Source organism: Vanessa tameamea, chromosome 9 (assembly GCF_037043105.1).
Source record: "Vanessa tameamea isolate UH-Manoa-2023 chromosome 9, ilVanTame1 primary haplotype, whole genome shotgun sequence".
NCBI lineage: Eukaryota > Metazoa > Arthropoda > Insecta > Lepidoptera > Nymphalidae > Vanessa > Vanessa tameamea.
In genome coordinates, this window is record NC_087317.1 from 3,628,541 (window position 1) to 3,646,123 (window position 17,583).

Sequence of the window (17,583 nt, forward strand, 5' to 3'; positions counted from 1 at the left end):
CTATATGAAGTATTAAAAAATAAGAATATAAATAAATGGGATTTGTCTGTCGTGACGTGACACGATAAGACGAGATAATTTAACGTGTATTAAAATATTAATTTTATCAACCTATTTGATTGTCCTATTTGACTATTAAAGTGGCTTATAAGTCTAGACTAGACAACCCAAGAACTTAGGATCTGTACTCATAAGGTCATAAGTCATAAACTAGACTGAAGAAGCAGTTACTTTAGTAATTATTGTATAAATAATGCTCCTTCACACTGTGATTCCGTTTGGTTAAATCAGAAATTATAGATTTATTTTAATAAAGACATAAGCTTGTACTAATACGAGACTTTAAATAATTTCAGTAACTTTTTTGTGATATCAGTTAAGATGTTATACAAATTTTGTTTTTCATATATGTATCATAATGGATCGCGTAAGTACGTAAGTAAATATCACTGTAGTTTTATTACATGTATATAACCCGCCAGATTAAAATGAGTGTAGTTTAAAAACATTACAGTAATAGAGGAGTATAATTTAAAATGTCGGTATATTAATTTAATCATATCAAGTTGCGGCGGCTGAGTCGGTAACTTTCATTCGAAATTTCAATCGTATTTAAAACGTCCTATAAAAAGCAGTAATCTATGTTACTTATGGTTTTATGTTAATCTATCAACTACATTTAAAATTATAGCAATTGCTTCAAAACGCTATTCAATTAATTTTCTAATAATTACAGCTTTTCATCGATATAAAATAATAGTTTATTAAGGATCAATTAATCTGTTTCCAGTATACTTACATGGAGTTTATGTTTGAGGCTTAAATATTATATTAATTCACTAACATAAATAGTCAAAAATTCAAATCGAAATTAAAGAACCGGACGAACGAAAAATATATATTTATATAAAACCTTTTTAATTTATAATTTGAACAGAAATACAAAATAGTATTCCAAAAATATGCATACTTACATGAAATTATATAAATATGCTCTACTAACATTTTTACTTTCAAAGGTAAATACTCAAAAATTATAATAATAATGTGAATACTAGACCATCTTAAAAAAACTTAATACAAAGATGTATAAACAATTTAACGCATGTTAAACTAGCCGAAAAGTTAAAACTTTACTTAGAAGTAATTAAAGAATTTTATTAAATATTATATATTGAAGAGGTTTAAGAGTAAAAATGTTACAACTATATAAAAAATACACTATATGAATTTAATATTACTGGATGAAATTCGTTTGAATGTGACGATTGTTGTGTTCCCCTAACCCCTTGAAATACCGCCCAACCACAGCACACACAGAGAGTTGGTTAAGCTCAAGTCTCACGTCTGGCTACACATTGGCAATTTGTGACATATCCATTATCCGTGACGATTATCAATGTCCAAGGCCAGATGGCCACTTAGCATTGGGTGGTCCATTCGCGTTCATTTGATATTGTGCCAATGTAAATAAAAAGATAAAAAACGATAATATAACGAACTCATACATATTAAAATTACTGATAACATTTTGAAGTACGTAAACAAGTATGTCCTGATAAATATTTTAATTAATATATTTTTATAAATTAACTTACATACCATGTAATTACAGTCGGTGAAACAGTACTTACAAAATAATACCGTGATATTTTAAGGTTCATTTAATATCTACAATTTTAAGTGTTACTTAACTGACAAAATTATTATTCCAATATACATAAAACTTATAGCGGAAAATGCAGCGTTTGGAGAAAATTTAAGGCTTAGATTATTTATGTATCTAGACAAAGTTTCGTACTACAAAAGAACGAAAATAAACGAGCCAATTTACTGTGCGTGATAGCTACGCTTGAGACTCGCCAAACGTCATATTAATTTACAAACAATAAGTAAAGGTAAGTAATTCAGAAAAATGAAATTGATTCCATGTCTTTTTTAGAACTATGAAAATGTCTCGAAAGAGATAATCAGCAGCCGTACCGTAGTACTGTCATAGTTTCCATTATGGAGATTGGATTGTAGTATATGTAAGTATTATATTTATGAACCCAAAATAATTAAGAAGTTTGTTTGCGACATGTATATGCATTATACAGAACAGAATATAACAGAGTAGAAACAAAATGAGAATGTATAATTTTGTAAAGTACTGATGTCAGCCACCTATTAAATCATAATCATAATTAAATTTGCCAAATATATTTGCATTATTTTCGAAATTACTACAAGAGCGAGATATATGTATAAAATTAATTCAGTAATTAAAAAGTGAAGTACCATAAGCGAAAAACTGAATAAATAAAAAACTAACAAATTGAATATTATCTTAATAATATGAAATCATTAAAAAGATTGTGGACGCAAGTTAACTTAATTTACGAAGCTTCCCTCCAAGTATTCCGATCTTTAGTCTCCAGTAATTGATATAAAATCAGAGGGAAAGCGGTCGTTGGAGTGCATAATGAGAAATTTTTAATAATAGCCGAAGCCTCTACTTTAGGGTTATTACGAGCTAACTGCTGCGCAAACTTGTAAATGAGCTTAAACAAGCGTAGCGTTGTCTTCTATTGAATTAAATTAGTATAGATGTGGACTTAAATTCAGTTTCTAGTCTGTTGGACAAACTTTTAGACTCTTTATTATGCTATATGTGTGTGTCGTACTGTATCTTCGTGTGCGTTTATGAATGACATAACACGATTTAATACTTGGTGTTAGGGCTTTGTACAAACTCGTCACGGTAGGTACGTCATATTCTACCACCAGACAGTAATATTGTTATGTTCTGTTTTGGTTGGTGATTTAGCTAGTATAATTATAGGCACAAGGGACATTTTAGCTCCCAAGGTTGGCGGGCGCATTAGTGATGAAAGAAGTGATTAATATTTCGTACAACGCTAATGTTCATAGGTAGTGATGACCGCTTAGTATTATGTGACAGATTTGCCAGTCCAACTATTTAAAATATGTATATATATTGAAACGTCTTAAGGTTAGTTGCATACTGTATTTGAATTTGAAGTAATAATGGATATAGTTTGTTACTAATAAAGTCGTATCACGCTAATTGAACGAATGTAAAAATTAAAAGAAAATATATCGAAAAAAACATTAAGTATATTATTATAAAATATACTCAAGTTCGATCATAAACATTAATTTTCAAAATTCTACCAATTACTTAAACAACTGAATTCTCCACAAAAACGCAGACGAAATAGACAATAAAACGTCGAAGCGAAGTTAAAGAGCAAATAAAAATTTATTGCAAATATCAACTCCAAAATGGATTCCGACTCGGCTCCGGAAAATCTAATAACCGAAACGAAATGGTCGCAATTATTCCTTTTAAGGAGATTATTGCGAGCAAACCCACTGTAATGTTAACTGCTTGTACATTACGGGATCGGAAAATATTGTTATCGAGTTTGCATATAAACTTGCAAAGAAAACATTATAATCGATACCCCACTCAGTATTTTTGTAAATAACCATTTAAACAAAACATCCACAAAAAAGAAGCATTTTATATATTTGATGAAGACAAATGAGTAACAAAATAACAAAAAAATAGACGAAAAATCGTGCAACGATGGCAACATTAAAGCGAAGGAAATAAATGACAATAACAATCAACTACTTAGGACTGAAAGCCCCCTCAAGTGCACCCTAGCAATACATCACATCATGTGCAGTCACAAACCCATCCCTTTCCAGGGAAAAACATAAAAACGACTATTCACAAGTGAAACCGTGTAAACGATGAAACAGACCATTACATAGCTTTCAGTGTAAACTGAATCATCGCATTTTGCACACATTTCTTGTCAGCATTTATGCGTCGCAATTTACGTGCGAGTACCAAAATAATCAGCAATGGCAAATAAAATTACACTCAACTTATTAAATAAACTACGATAACATTTTTTATCAATATTATATTTGTTAATACTGATACTTATAAATATTCTCAAATTAAAAAACCATCACATATACCAAAAGTTGGTTATCGTATAAAGCTTATGTTAAAATATGCGCAATCACAATATCAAAACACAGAGAAAAATTCTCACCATTTTTTTTAAAGCAGTGCTAACAAATCTTTAGGTATGCACATTATAAATACGCATTGAATACCTTCGCGTAGTTCGAGAGTCTTTACAAAGGGCTTCAGTTTGCAATATTTATTCTTGCATAAAAGGAACCCGACGTGGCTGCTTTGAATACCTTTTTAATTTTACAAGATTTGCAGCCTGCAAGATTTTGTAGACGCGCTTTTAATATCACCACGTGCATATAAAACTACTACTTACTTTGTGATGAAAAATAATGTACATTTTGTCTGAAATCATAAATATAAGACTTGTGATCTATAGAGTGTTTTAGTCTGTATATGTCAAAGTAAGAGAAATGTCAACAAAGATCAAAACATTGCCAAAACCTTTAATATGAGTCCACCGAAAAATTCGCGTCCTCGACACATGTGCGTAATGATACATGTCAGCTCTCAGACGCGTATAAAATGAGCGCACTTCAAACGACTCCGCGCCCTGTTAGGAACCCACGCCCTCATTGCATTTAGTTGCAGGTGCCTACTATTTTTCTTCGCCGACAAATTCGAATGGAGTGGCTACATCTTACATCTTTGTACAGCGCGGGGTGGAGGCGCGGCGTTCGCTCGGAACGTTTTAATGCAGGTAGTTTCGAGTCCTTTGAAGAATAAAAGTGTCATTTCCTTGAATGTCTCAATTTCTCCCCCGCAGAGACAGACGTTTCCCAATTTGAAAAGTAATTTCTTGATGTGTACAAACTTATTGCAATTAAATACTATAGCATAGTTCGTTTACTAAACTATGTACATTGTACGCAAAATGCTATCAACATTCAACATGGTATGTTAGTGTAAATGCCGAAGTAATCTTAAAACAATGGGAAGGATAGGTGATTCTGTAACTTAATAGAACAGTGCCATGAAGTTGGAGCATTAGTTTGTAGTTTCATATAAGCCTTCTAACTTATGTGACGACTTATTCACAACAAAATCCATGATTTCGATGGGAACATTGAGAAAGATTGTAGGAACACAGGCAGTGAAGATAAACTTGTGTCACCAAGTTTTCAACTTCGCAAAGTCAATACATCCTTCCTGTGGAAAGGTAATCAATTAGATGTAAAAACTATTAAGAAACAAAGTCCTCCGTGGTGTCAACAAAATTAGTGATATTAGTGAACGAAATTATTCCATAGTAATTGAGTAGTTTAAAATAACTTTAAAAAAAAAAATCTAACTTTTACAATTTAAATTACACTTTTATAAACGTCCAGGTTCTACAGCAACTAACAATCTAACAAAAAAATATCATTATAAAGTAATAAACGGAAAGCTAATTAACTACAAAGCATTTCAATCGCCATATAAACCACGGAAACAACCAATGACCGAGTCTGTAATAGACATAATACACGCTAATTAAAAAAAAAACTAATCAGATATATATGTATCTCTTTTTAACTAATTATTTTTATATTTCTAGAAAGAGATAGTAAAAATTACTTCATTGCTTATTTCCACAAAATTAGAAAGAACGAAAGTTTGTTTAGCTATAGAACATATGTTTCGATAGCTTATTTAATTACAAACGCTCATTGGTAACGATAGTCTCTAAATCAATCATCACCTAAATTATTATTCTTAAAGAAAAGGGAAATTATTTGACATATTTAAGAATAAAATATATTAATCATAACTAATTTAAAACTATCAATATCAGAGTATAATATAAATAAATAAATAAATATGAGACAACATCACATACATTACTCTGATCCCAATGTAAGTAGCTATATCACTTGTGTTATGGAAAATCAGAAGTAACGACGGTACCACAAACACCCAGACCCAAGACAACATAGAAAACTAATGAACTTTTTCTACATTGACTCGGTCGGGAATCAATCCGGGACTTCGGAGTGTCGTACCCATGAAAACTGGTGTACACACTACTCGACTACGGAGGTCGTCGATAATATAAATGGTAGTGTATTCATTAAAAATTAATGCTAATTATGAGAGGGAAAATACCAAATTCGTTAAACAATTGACTAAATTCGGCAAGTAGTGAAGCTCAGACGCTCATTAACATAATAAATACTCCTGTACTTGGTACAACATCGTCTCGACTATTCAACAACTATTCACCTCAAGTTGTGTTCCAGTCTTATTCATAAAATATGCTAATTTACATTCAACGAATCTCATGCACTTAGCTGTTGGATGTGCTTCTTCAAACTAAATTGAGTCTGAAGTTCCAAGTTCATGGAATTGTTTCTACAGGTTTATGTTTGAGGAAAGAGGTCTTTTGTTCACTATGACTTAAATTATTAACGTAATTATACCGGGTTAGTTGTGAAGTTTTTAACAGAAGGATTTTATCTAATAGAGGAGTTCACTTAATTGTCTTTTATATATCAAAAACAAAGTTTTGTCGAAGTGAATGTTACTACAAGATAGTAGACTATATTGTGAAGCGACGTGTTGAGTCAAACAACGACAGGGGTAGCTTTCCTCCCTTGTGGTGAAGAGCGTCTGTCATCATTACGTTTTGTCATAAAAATGTTTCGAGGAAAACATTGAAGAAAGGCATTGTTCGTCAAATTGTTGACATCAAGTGTTTGTTATTTTGAAGATAATTAAAAATGTTTATTTCGTAGCTTTATTCATTTTATTTTCCTTCCTTTTTAATAATCTCTCTCGCTCTTTCTTTTTATATATCTCCCTCAGGGGATTAAAGTTGCTCTAAACATAACTTCCATCCTCCTCCCCAAAACACTCAGGCTAATTTGACTTAAATATTCGTTTATTTTTAAAATATATATGTTATAAATAAACGAATTATAATATATAGTATAATAAAGATTTAACCCTAGACTTACAATTTATTGATTTATTTGAAACACCATCGAATTGAATTACAATAAAAAGTAATACACTCTTAAATTAATAATAATAATAATACTAAACAAGCATAAACTTAGGCAAAAGACACGGCTTGAGGCTTAATAAAAACATAACATAACATTTATAAACCTCTAAAAATAAAAATAATGTTACAATACAACCAATGGTAATGTTACCCACTTATAGCGTGTAATACTGATTTCTTAAAGCTAAAGAGATTTTGATAGTGGATATCTATTTCAAGACTGTTTATAGAGGAATAAATAAAAAAATCTACTTTCGTGTAACTCAAGTTTAAAACGTAGACTTTACAGAGATCGTTGAACCTTTATCATAATGCTCGGTACTCTAGCAAATACGGTTATTTAGGTACTCCATCTTATCGGATTTCTGACGAGCGTGCGACATTTAACGAACAGCAATATACAGATAAAGGTATCATAATAGGTACAATAATACTTGTTCAATTTCATCTTCATTATTATAGCATAGCAAAATTATTAGTAATAGTCTTAGTTAATATAATAACAATAAATAACTTATACTTAAAGATCTTAAGGTTAACATAATTTAAAAAAATACTGCTAATTTATTCACTTTTTACAAGTAGAAGAAGACTTTACTTGCAATGTTTGTTTGTTTAGTTCAAATCTCGTAAGCTGAATTAGATCAACATCTTTTTATCTTACGGAGTAAGGATTACTTGATTCTACTGCATTGGCTCCAGACGGGGGAACTTCTCAACAGTCACTTATTATATACTCATTATATATATTATTATTATATAATACTCGTTTAGGTATCTAGATAGAGAGTCGCATTACAAAAGAACTAAAACAAACACGCTACGCTTGACACTCGCCAAACGTCATATTTCGTATAGTATCAATATAATGTGGTAATGTTGGCAAATAGTGAACTGCTTGCCACTAAGTGCGTGTACTTAGTAACCAACATTTAGTCACTATTTTATTATATGTTCTTAGCTTTGACACTCTGATTAGTTTTTATTTTCAATCTATATATACACACACATATATATATTTTCATATATATATATATAAAAGAAATTGACATAAAACGTAATTACTTGAATGTAATTGCCCGCTAAATATAATAATACAAGATATATCGTATATTAGTAATGAAGCATTGAATTTGATGACTGTAAATTAAATTAATTATTCACTAAACGATCTTTGAAATATATCCTATTACAACAACGCCAGGATATCTTTACCAGGTACGTATGGGAATTGTTTTTAATGTTATATAAATGTAAACAGAAATTCACAGTAATACTTATATTAAAATTATGCTGGTTGAATAGACATCAATGAGGCCATGTTAGTGCGTTTGACAAGTGACAGCTGTCAGATTTCCCGCGCTTTATACACGTGATTAAGTACGCCTTTTTCATATATTTTTTATAGGAATAAATAATATTGTCATAATTTATCTGTGATTGAACATTTGTCAAAATAATACGATCAGTTTACGATTATATTTAAAAAATATATATATTTTATATAAAATAAATTAATTAGAACGTAATAGTATTAAATATATATTTTAACAAAATTAATTGATCTAATAAATACTCTGTAACTACAAACCGTGAGCAACAAATAGCATTCCTAATGGAAATATACGAGTAGGATAAATTGTAGATATAATTACTTCGAACTTAGGAAATTAGTTAACACAATAACGGTAAGGCAAACTGACGGTTGTTATATCATATAGATCAAAATAAACAAAACCAGGTCGGTATAGGGTGGGAATTGTCTTAAACAAATACATATTTGATTATAAACATTTGATCGATTTTAACATTAAATTATAATTTGAGACACGTTGGTTTCTTCAATTTGACTTCGAAATAATAGTATTATTAATCAATACTATATTTCGCTAAGATTATAAAGCAAAAGGCAGATGGAGCGCGCGCAGCATTATAGTGAAGCAACAAAGCGAATACAAATTCCGGGTAGTGGGAGACGTCGAGTCTTTTTTTGAAAATACATCAATAATTAGAATGACAATTTTTTTTTTCTGTAAATTAAATAAATTGTAAATTATTATATATATTTGTTTGTTAAACATTCACTTCTAAGTGATACATTACGATTTTAGACGTGACTTTAGAACTATAAACTTAACCGAAGTGTTAAATAATTCACAGTTAACAGTAAACCTAGTTTAAACTCAAAAGCATGTAAATGGTGTCGTTCATTGAAATAGGTGTCACGTATTAGATGCAGCTGTAATAATACTAATAGGGTGTTAAATTGGATAGGCCTTAACTATTTAAGAATTAGCGAAAATATGTACATCATTTTTATTTGGGACTCTTATTATAGCTATTGCTCCTATAACATAGTCTCGCAGTGTTACCAGCGTTAATTTTTTATTATACATGATATAATAAAAAAAATAATCCTAAATTCAAACAATACTTTCTTGTAATCAAATTAAAAACTTTTTTATCCTATTCTGAGAAATTTTTACTACAAAACCTTAAAAACAGTAAAGTTCAAATGTTATAGTGTTATTATATATTTTTTTATATAATGAAAATATTTACATTGTAATTTACACGATAACCCCGGACAATCAGACAGATAGAAAAAAAGTTTTGTACAATAGCTACACAAATTAAAAAAAATAATCATATCACAGACAGACATTTATATTATATTTATTTATGATAATATAATACAAATCAAAATTTTGTTACGAGAAATTATATATAAGTGGCCGTTTTGCAAATATTAGTTATGACTGCTGCGTAATATAAATCAACTTTCAATAACATTATCTTACTTATGTTATAAACGTAATTGTTATTCTGTTTAATGTAACCTCTTTATTAATAATAAATTACAGTACTATCATAACACACAAATATTACTATCTATATAAGCTAAATACCACCGACTGACTCATCACGAGATCTCCGTAACTATAGGTCTTATTTGAAATTCGGCATAGTTACGTTTTTCGTGACGTAGACGCTCACTTTATAAGGTTTTCTGGAAATTTAAACTTCAAATTGGGATGGGGAAAGGTACTTTTGTATGAATTTTACATGTACAAAATCGGGATGGACTATATATATAAATAAAAAAATGCAGCCGTGTTAAAGTATACTAAAAAATGAGAAAACGCTTTGTAATGCCTAATTGAAAACTTACTTTACCTTACAACATACACAAAACCTATACTCGAAGATGCAACGCGTTTCTGAGGCTATAGCATATAATCTTATAACATATGTAGCTACGCCTCGGAGTTTCATCCGCTTTAAAATTACACTACTTAATATGATATTATATTAACATATTAATCAATTATATAGTAATTAATATAATTTAGTATAGAAGACATTATGCCAAGAAGGCTATTTTCTTGTATAAATAAAATTAAAAATTAACACCCCGAGGTAAATTGATTATCAACAACTAGTTAGCTAACTAACAGATTAAATTCTACCTATTTTCTATCAGAACATTCCTCCAACATTTTACAAAATTGGAACTTTAAAAAAAAAACATATTATAATTGGATACCAATACTCAGAAAAAAAATTGGACCCGCATTTGCTTTACATAGCAATAGAATGAGAATAGGGATTGTGAGCTCCAAGTTAAAAACCGGTCCCATTTAAATTTTCTCACAGTTAACACAGCCTTGGCTTTTATTTAATGCGGATTGTGTCCTTCTCAAGATACTATATCTATGCGGACAGGTATCATAGCGACAATGGTTACCTACTAGGTGTGGGACTAGTCTCGGTTCAATTAAAGTCCGATTGATTTGTGCATGGGTGCAACACTTTATCGAGCAACTCCTGCACTAGAATGTTATTAACTGTATACAAAATAGCTTTCTGCTTTCTATTGATGTTAAGTGTTAATTGAGTCTACATTACAATTTACAATTTCATTTTGCAGTATGGTTGCATTGCACTATATTTGCATTAATTAAAAGTAAAATTATGATGCACAATTTTAATGGTACCATTGCTAGGATTTATGCGCAACATCTTACTTCGCTGAAAATACACACGAAGGTAAATGTTCATTATCATATCAGTGATTAATATGTTAAAACATTATAATCGTGTCATACCGTCTAATTATATACATCTAGTTGCTGACCGCGGCTTCGCTCGTGTTTTAGGGGTTTGCCGTCAGGTGTTTGCGTCACGCCAAATTTTATCAAATTTGATATCGTGATTTGGCCGTGAAAACGCTGTAACGTTTTACACAGAGTTATTTGGCGTTTATGATATTAGTATTGATTAATATATGTTAGAGTATATTAAGTCCTTTTCATTTTAAAGTAAAAGTGACTTTTATATTCCCTATTTAAAAATATAATCACTATACACTATTGAAGAAAATGATTAAATAAGTCTTATTGGTACGTTATTCTAAGTGTGTGGATTTAGCTAAATATAATATACGGGTTTCGTTTAATATGATATAAAAAGGGAAAAGGAAAGGTGACACGGTTAAGTGAAATAAAAATAAATTGGGAGTTCGAGAGAGCTTTTAGATTTTTTCCACTTTCTGATAAGGTTGTGTGACGATAATAAAATAATCAGGGTTAGCGAAAAAGGGTCTTCGAATAACTTGATTTGAAAATCAACCTACTTTCGTTAAATGTAGTTTCATATGTGTAGTATTATCTATATTGACTCTTGTGACTAATTTGTAGAAGTTATTCCACTACGCTGTCCACGTTTGATAGACATTAATGAAATACAGGTTTCCTCACGATGTTATCCTTCTCCACCGAGCACGAGATGAGTTATGAGCACATGGAGATTTAGTGGTGCTTGCCCGGGTTTGAAATGGTAACTGATATTGATTCACGTGTTCTCGCTACTAGGTCACCTCTGTTTACCAAACATAATATAATATAATCGTTTAAAAAATATTACGAAATAAGACAATTATTTATAATATAGCAGAGCGAAGCCATATTCGATTTCTCGTGACGCCTTGTCACAAGTCAATTCCGCTGACCATTTATATTAATCAGCGGCGCCACAAATGTCAAAATCAGTTGAAGAGAGAGTTTTGAACTTTAGGTATCCTCAATATTTAATTATTTTTATATTTATATGTCTTGTGTAAACAAGTTGGTCCTAACCAACGATCGCGAGTATATACTGATACATTTGCTCGGTAGAAAAAGAAATCTCACGAGTAGACCTGCCTGTGTTGACTTCATGTGTACCAACTCACTAGGCCATCCTGATACAATGAGATCCATTGCCGATTCTTCAGATTTCGTTAAAAAACATGTGTCTACATGGCGTTTTACGTGATACTCAATGTAGGGTACATTTTGATAGATTTTTGCTAAATTCACTAAGGAATACCAGTTCAACGACACATATTGCAACAAAAATCCATTGATTTCTCCAGATAAATGTAATATTACAAGATAATTAATTTATTAGAATAATAAATTGAATTACATTAATTTTAAACAAGACGTGATTAACATACAACTTAAATTACTTTTACAATGTTTATTACATTGAATTTTATTATTAATGAATAATAAAAAAACAGACATAAATATTCAGCAGCGTTTCTACTTGACATCAAATTAAATTCTTAATATTCTTATAATTGGATTTTATATTTAACAATTTGTCCGTACAAACTTCAATAACGTTCGTTGTACGTGTGCAACCATAATAGAACATGACTATTTTATAGGCACTACTTAAGCAGTAAATAATAAAATTAAAGCGTTTACTCTGATAGAAAATGTTCGTACTTGATCTTTCCTCGTAAACATAGTACACGTCTTCATAGTCTGTGGGGTCATGAACCTGATGACGCGACAAAGATCGCTGTCATTTTTTTCAAGTTAGGCTACTCACACACACATTCATATTGCCAATGTTCCAAATATATATTAACATTAATTCTGACATTAAATATACAGACATAGTAATCAGTAATGTGTGTTGTTGTAATTACAGGCACAGGGCCCTTAACAACGTAGAGTTCCATAGTTGGCAGCGCGTTAGCAATGTACGGAATGGCTAATGACTTACAAAGCCAATGTCTATGGACAGAGCACTTACTAACAGTTAGCCCATTGTTAGGAATACAGACTTCCAACTGCCAATAAAATAAAGTAACTACTACAATAACATTGGCTATATTTTTAAACAAAAGCAAGCGCTGTAAAATAAGTACTAGAAGAGCTACACGCATTATTTATTTCATGAATAGCCGGTACTAATAAAAATATACTTGATAGAGGAGTCACTAATTAATTTAATGTTCGGCAACATATCATTCTGTATCTTTCATGCACTGACTTTGATGCTTCTGAGATTAATAACTTAATGTTGCATGATTTAACTATTTATACAACATGTACAGCCTTTAAATTTCCCACAGCTAAGGCCTCCTCTCCTTTTGAGGAGAAGGTTAGGAGCATATTCCACAACACTGCGCCAATGCGGATTGGTGGATTTACATGTGGCAGAATTTCGTTGAAATTAGACATATGCAGGTTTCCTCAAGATGTTTTCCTTTACCGCCGAGCACGAGATGAATTATAAACACAAATTAAGCACAACAAAATTCAGTGGTGCTTGCCTGGGTTTTAACCCGCAATCATCGGTTAAGATAAGATTAAGATGTACGCTTTCTATCCCCTGGGCGATCTCGGCTCATTTATACAAATCCCACAAATTCACGCAAATAACGAATTAGTAACATATTGTAATTTTTTTCACAATACAATAGTCTGTAGTTAGCCTTATGTCATTCCAATAACGCCGCCGTTTTAAGTATTCACATAACATAACGTGTTCATATTTATAAGATATTTCAATACTTTACAAGCAACCAATTATGTTGTATTTGGTAATTTAATTGTATGAACTGTTGTAGTTCCAACAATATCGACATTTCATTCGCCATTATGTAAGTCTTGTCATTTTTAAAGTAAACATTCTGTGTAAATAGTTTTGATGCAGGAAAAACTTGTTCTCATAAATATATATTATCTGTATTCCAGTTAGTGGTAAGAATTGTAAAAAGATCGACATTATCCTCCGATATAATGATGTACCGCATAATGCGTCTTCTTATTATCTCGGACGATTGTATAAAGCATGGAAGAGATGGTTCGTTCCTTAAACGGTAGAACGCTTCCGCATTCGTTCAGTCACATCTCCGGGAAAAGGCTGCGTACACGTGTATTAAATTTGGAACATAATTATAACCAATATCGCCATTAATGAACAGAAATTGATAAATGATGAATTTTAGAAAATTTTAGAAACTTTTAAATTTGAACAAACCAACCCACACCCCGAACAAGTGTCAACATTGACCCTCAACATTGAACTGCTCCATACAAATAAAGGAAAGAAATGTTCACATATAAATTTAATCAGATCAACCATTTTGTTCTTTAAAAAGTAACTAATTATGAATAAGGAACGTATTCTTTCAAAGGTACAATAATTGGTATTCAAAAATGGTTTTAGCAATTTCATAAATACACTAGACAAGTTATCGCGGCGAAAGTTTACTGCAAGTATGTTCTTTTCTTTATAATTTTGTATCCGATAGATTATCTTGACTTGGGTGTGCACGGAGACTAATAAAACTTGTGCCAAGTTCAGAAACTTGCAACTGTGACCGCAAAATGTGAATACGCCGCTTTTAGTTGAACCGCATAGTAGAAATTGCTTCCGAACATGGTCTTCGAGATATTTTTATTACTTTATACGTTACACAAGTTTTTAGTTTAGGTAAAGGTAGCCAATAAACGAAATTACTTGACAAAAGCAATTTTGAGAATTGAGAATCATATTTCCTTCATACAACGATGAATGTAAAATCGTTTTACATACACAGAATAACTGAGATTGTGGAGTATCTACAATTTTATTTATATGGACTTTGACAGATGAGTCTCTTTCGTGTATTTGCATATCAATGGTGAAATTAATTACGATATATTGAGAGAATCGATGTGTTAGTACATTTAGACTTATTTACGTTCCATCGGGATATTACGTGCAACGGGATGTTAATAAAGTGTTCACAGATAACATATTTTAAAAACATTTGAGAATATATCATGATTTTAATAGTAACTGGAAATTACATTTTATAAATACTTGTTAAGTTTCCTTCTTGATTAAATACTCAAAGAACATTAATACAACGCAAATGTAAAAAATAAATTCAACATAGAAGTTAACGAGTTAATAACTTTCGATACTGCAGAATCTGATAAAATTAACGCTTATCCTGCACTAACCAACCAGTTCTGCTAGATATCGTAAATTGCAGAATACAGAACTGTTATTAAATAAAGTCATCTCGTTAGTTTTCTTGTTTGCATACAATAAAGTAATAGACTTTGTATTGACTTATAACTAAACGACTTAACAATTAATCATGGTATTTAAGAATGCACCTTATTGTGTTGCAATTAGAATAAATTTGCATTGAATGCATTTCGTATTATAGTACGAGGCGAATAATTTACAACCCGGGGTGTAATTGTGTAGGAAACATCTATTACCTATGAGATGCTTGCTAATTATTATGTTCATTTGTGAGATGCAATTCAATTCAAATATCAACGTGTATTTAACTTTTTAAAACAGAGATATTTTGTACAAATATATTTTAAAAAGACTAAATTTACAGGAATTAATTCATTTGTGTCAGTAGAATCATAAAATATAAAATGTCTAATGACGCAAACTCAGGCAAGCACCACTGAATTTCTATATTCTTAATTTGTTTTTATAATTCATTACAGTACAGGATTCGGTGGCGAAGAAAAATATCGTGTGGGAACCGGCATAACCGTGTCTAATTTCAGTGAAATTTTGCCACATTTGTATCAACTAACTCGCATTTGAGCAGCGTGATGGAATTTGGCTAAAACTTCTTCACAAAAGAAGCAAAGGCCTTAGCCCACCGGTGGGACATTTACAGTTATAGTTATAATAAAGTAATATATTAATATTTATAATTTCTTTAAAAAAGATAACCAAGTTTCTTTGTCTACTTTTGTTTTAAAAGGATAAAAATTATATTCCGCTGCAGCGTCAGTCAACACATCTTGATATATGATACTTGGATACCGGTACCACAGAAAAGTATATCAACAATCAATCAAAAATAGCTCTTAGCACTTTGGTAATATAATTCAAATTTCTTTCCAAGTCCATAACTAGATTCTTTATAATACTCATTGCTATCTCTACTTAAACTTATATTATTTGTTTTTAATGTACAAAGCGCTGATGGTGGTCTGAGTGCAATGGAAGCAACTCAAGTCACATAATGTGATATGTGAAATACATTTAAGAAGACTTGGAAGGCAAGAAGTACATACATATACATAAATAAATAACATGAACACAAAACATAAATACATACATAAAAATTGAATACTCAGTACGTATGTATGTATGCAATAAGTTTCTAGAAAGGTTGAGGAAAATAATATAAAAAACATCTTCACGTTTATGATATTTCAAGATTTACAGAGTTTCTTGGAGGTTCTCCTCGGTAGAATCTACTTACCGAACCGGTAAATACTGTAACACGACGATCCAAAAGTGCTTTTACTCGACTTGAATAAAGAACATATTGGTTTTGATTTTGAATTTTGTCCCTAAATATTCTTAATGATTCTAAATTTAAAAATACTATATTCATTGATTCAAATGAGCTTTCGTCGCGTTATGTATTATTATATAGAATCCATTGCGGGATTTATGCGTCATAAATTGTTATTTCCGACGCTATTCCGTTATGTACATAGAGGATAAAATAGTCCATAATGATATTGTTTTCAGACATACAGATCCGCGTTGAGATAACGCATGTAGTCCGTTCTTCTAACCTCTTTACCTACTTACTGTCCTCAATGAAGTCGAAATGCATGCGTTGTTTACCTGCGAATAAGAAGAAAAAGTTTAATTTTTATCTCTCTGCAACAATAACCCAATTTAAAATTATATTTAAACTTAACTTTCACGACAATTATAAATATAATTCCATAAAGCGACGAATATTCCAAATATTAAGTTATAGTTGATGTTGTACGTTTGCTAAGATAAAATGTATTTAGTTTATGTATACAATTATATATAGTCAGTTCGTTGTATATAAGTGATATATAATAATTAGTTATTACAGCTCCTAACAGTAGGTATTGTATAAGAGATTGACTTACATTTAAACTCCTATACTAGAATCATATCTGCTTGAGATTACGGTTTAAAAAGAAGAAGTAAGTAAAAAGTAATAAATAAGTACTGTTTAAATATATTATATATTAATATTTTAATTAAAAAATAATTTATAATAGTAAGCCAGTGTAATAACAAGCAACAACAAATATAAAAACTGGTAAAGTTTTAAGCAATTTGCTATAACACATTAATATGTTGTATCCATTTTAATAGAAGCTTTATATTATTTTATTATGTCAATATTATAAATAAATTTAAAGTCACGGCCAAATTAAAGGATTAAAAAATGATTCAAGAGAAATTTTTATTCAGGTTTCGAATGAACATTTCCGAATCTTACTAGTAT

At 30.5% G+C, this 17,583-nt stretch overlaps 1 protein-coding gene and 1 long non-coding RNA gene across 2 annotated transcripts in view; both read right to left on the reverse strand.

Moving 5' to 3' along the window:
* LOC113394185 (caskin-1) overlaps positions 1-17,583 on the reverse strand; it is a 245,275-nt gene that overhangs the window by 162,927 nt on the left and 64,765 nt on the right. The gene's annotated exons all lie outside the window — the stretch shown is intronic.
* LOC135193411 (uncharacterized) overlaps positions 5,794-17,583 on the reverse strand; it is a 31,146-nt gene continuing 19,356 nt past the window's right edge. The window contains exon 2 of the long non-coding RNA XR_010309220.1: positions 5,794-5,852. This is a non-coding gene — a long non-coding RNA (uncharacterized LOC135193411). The remainder of the gene's footprint in view (positions 5,853-17,583) is intronic.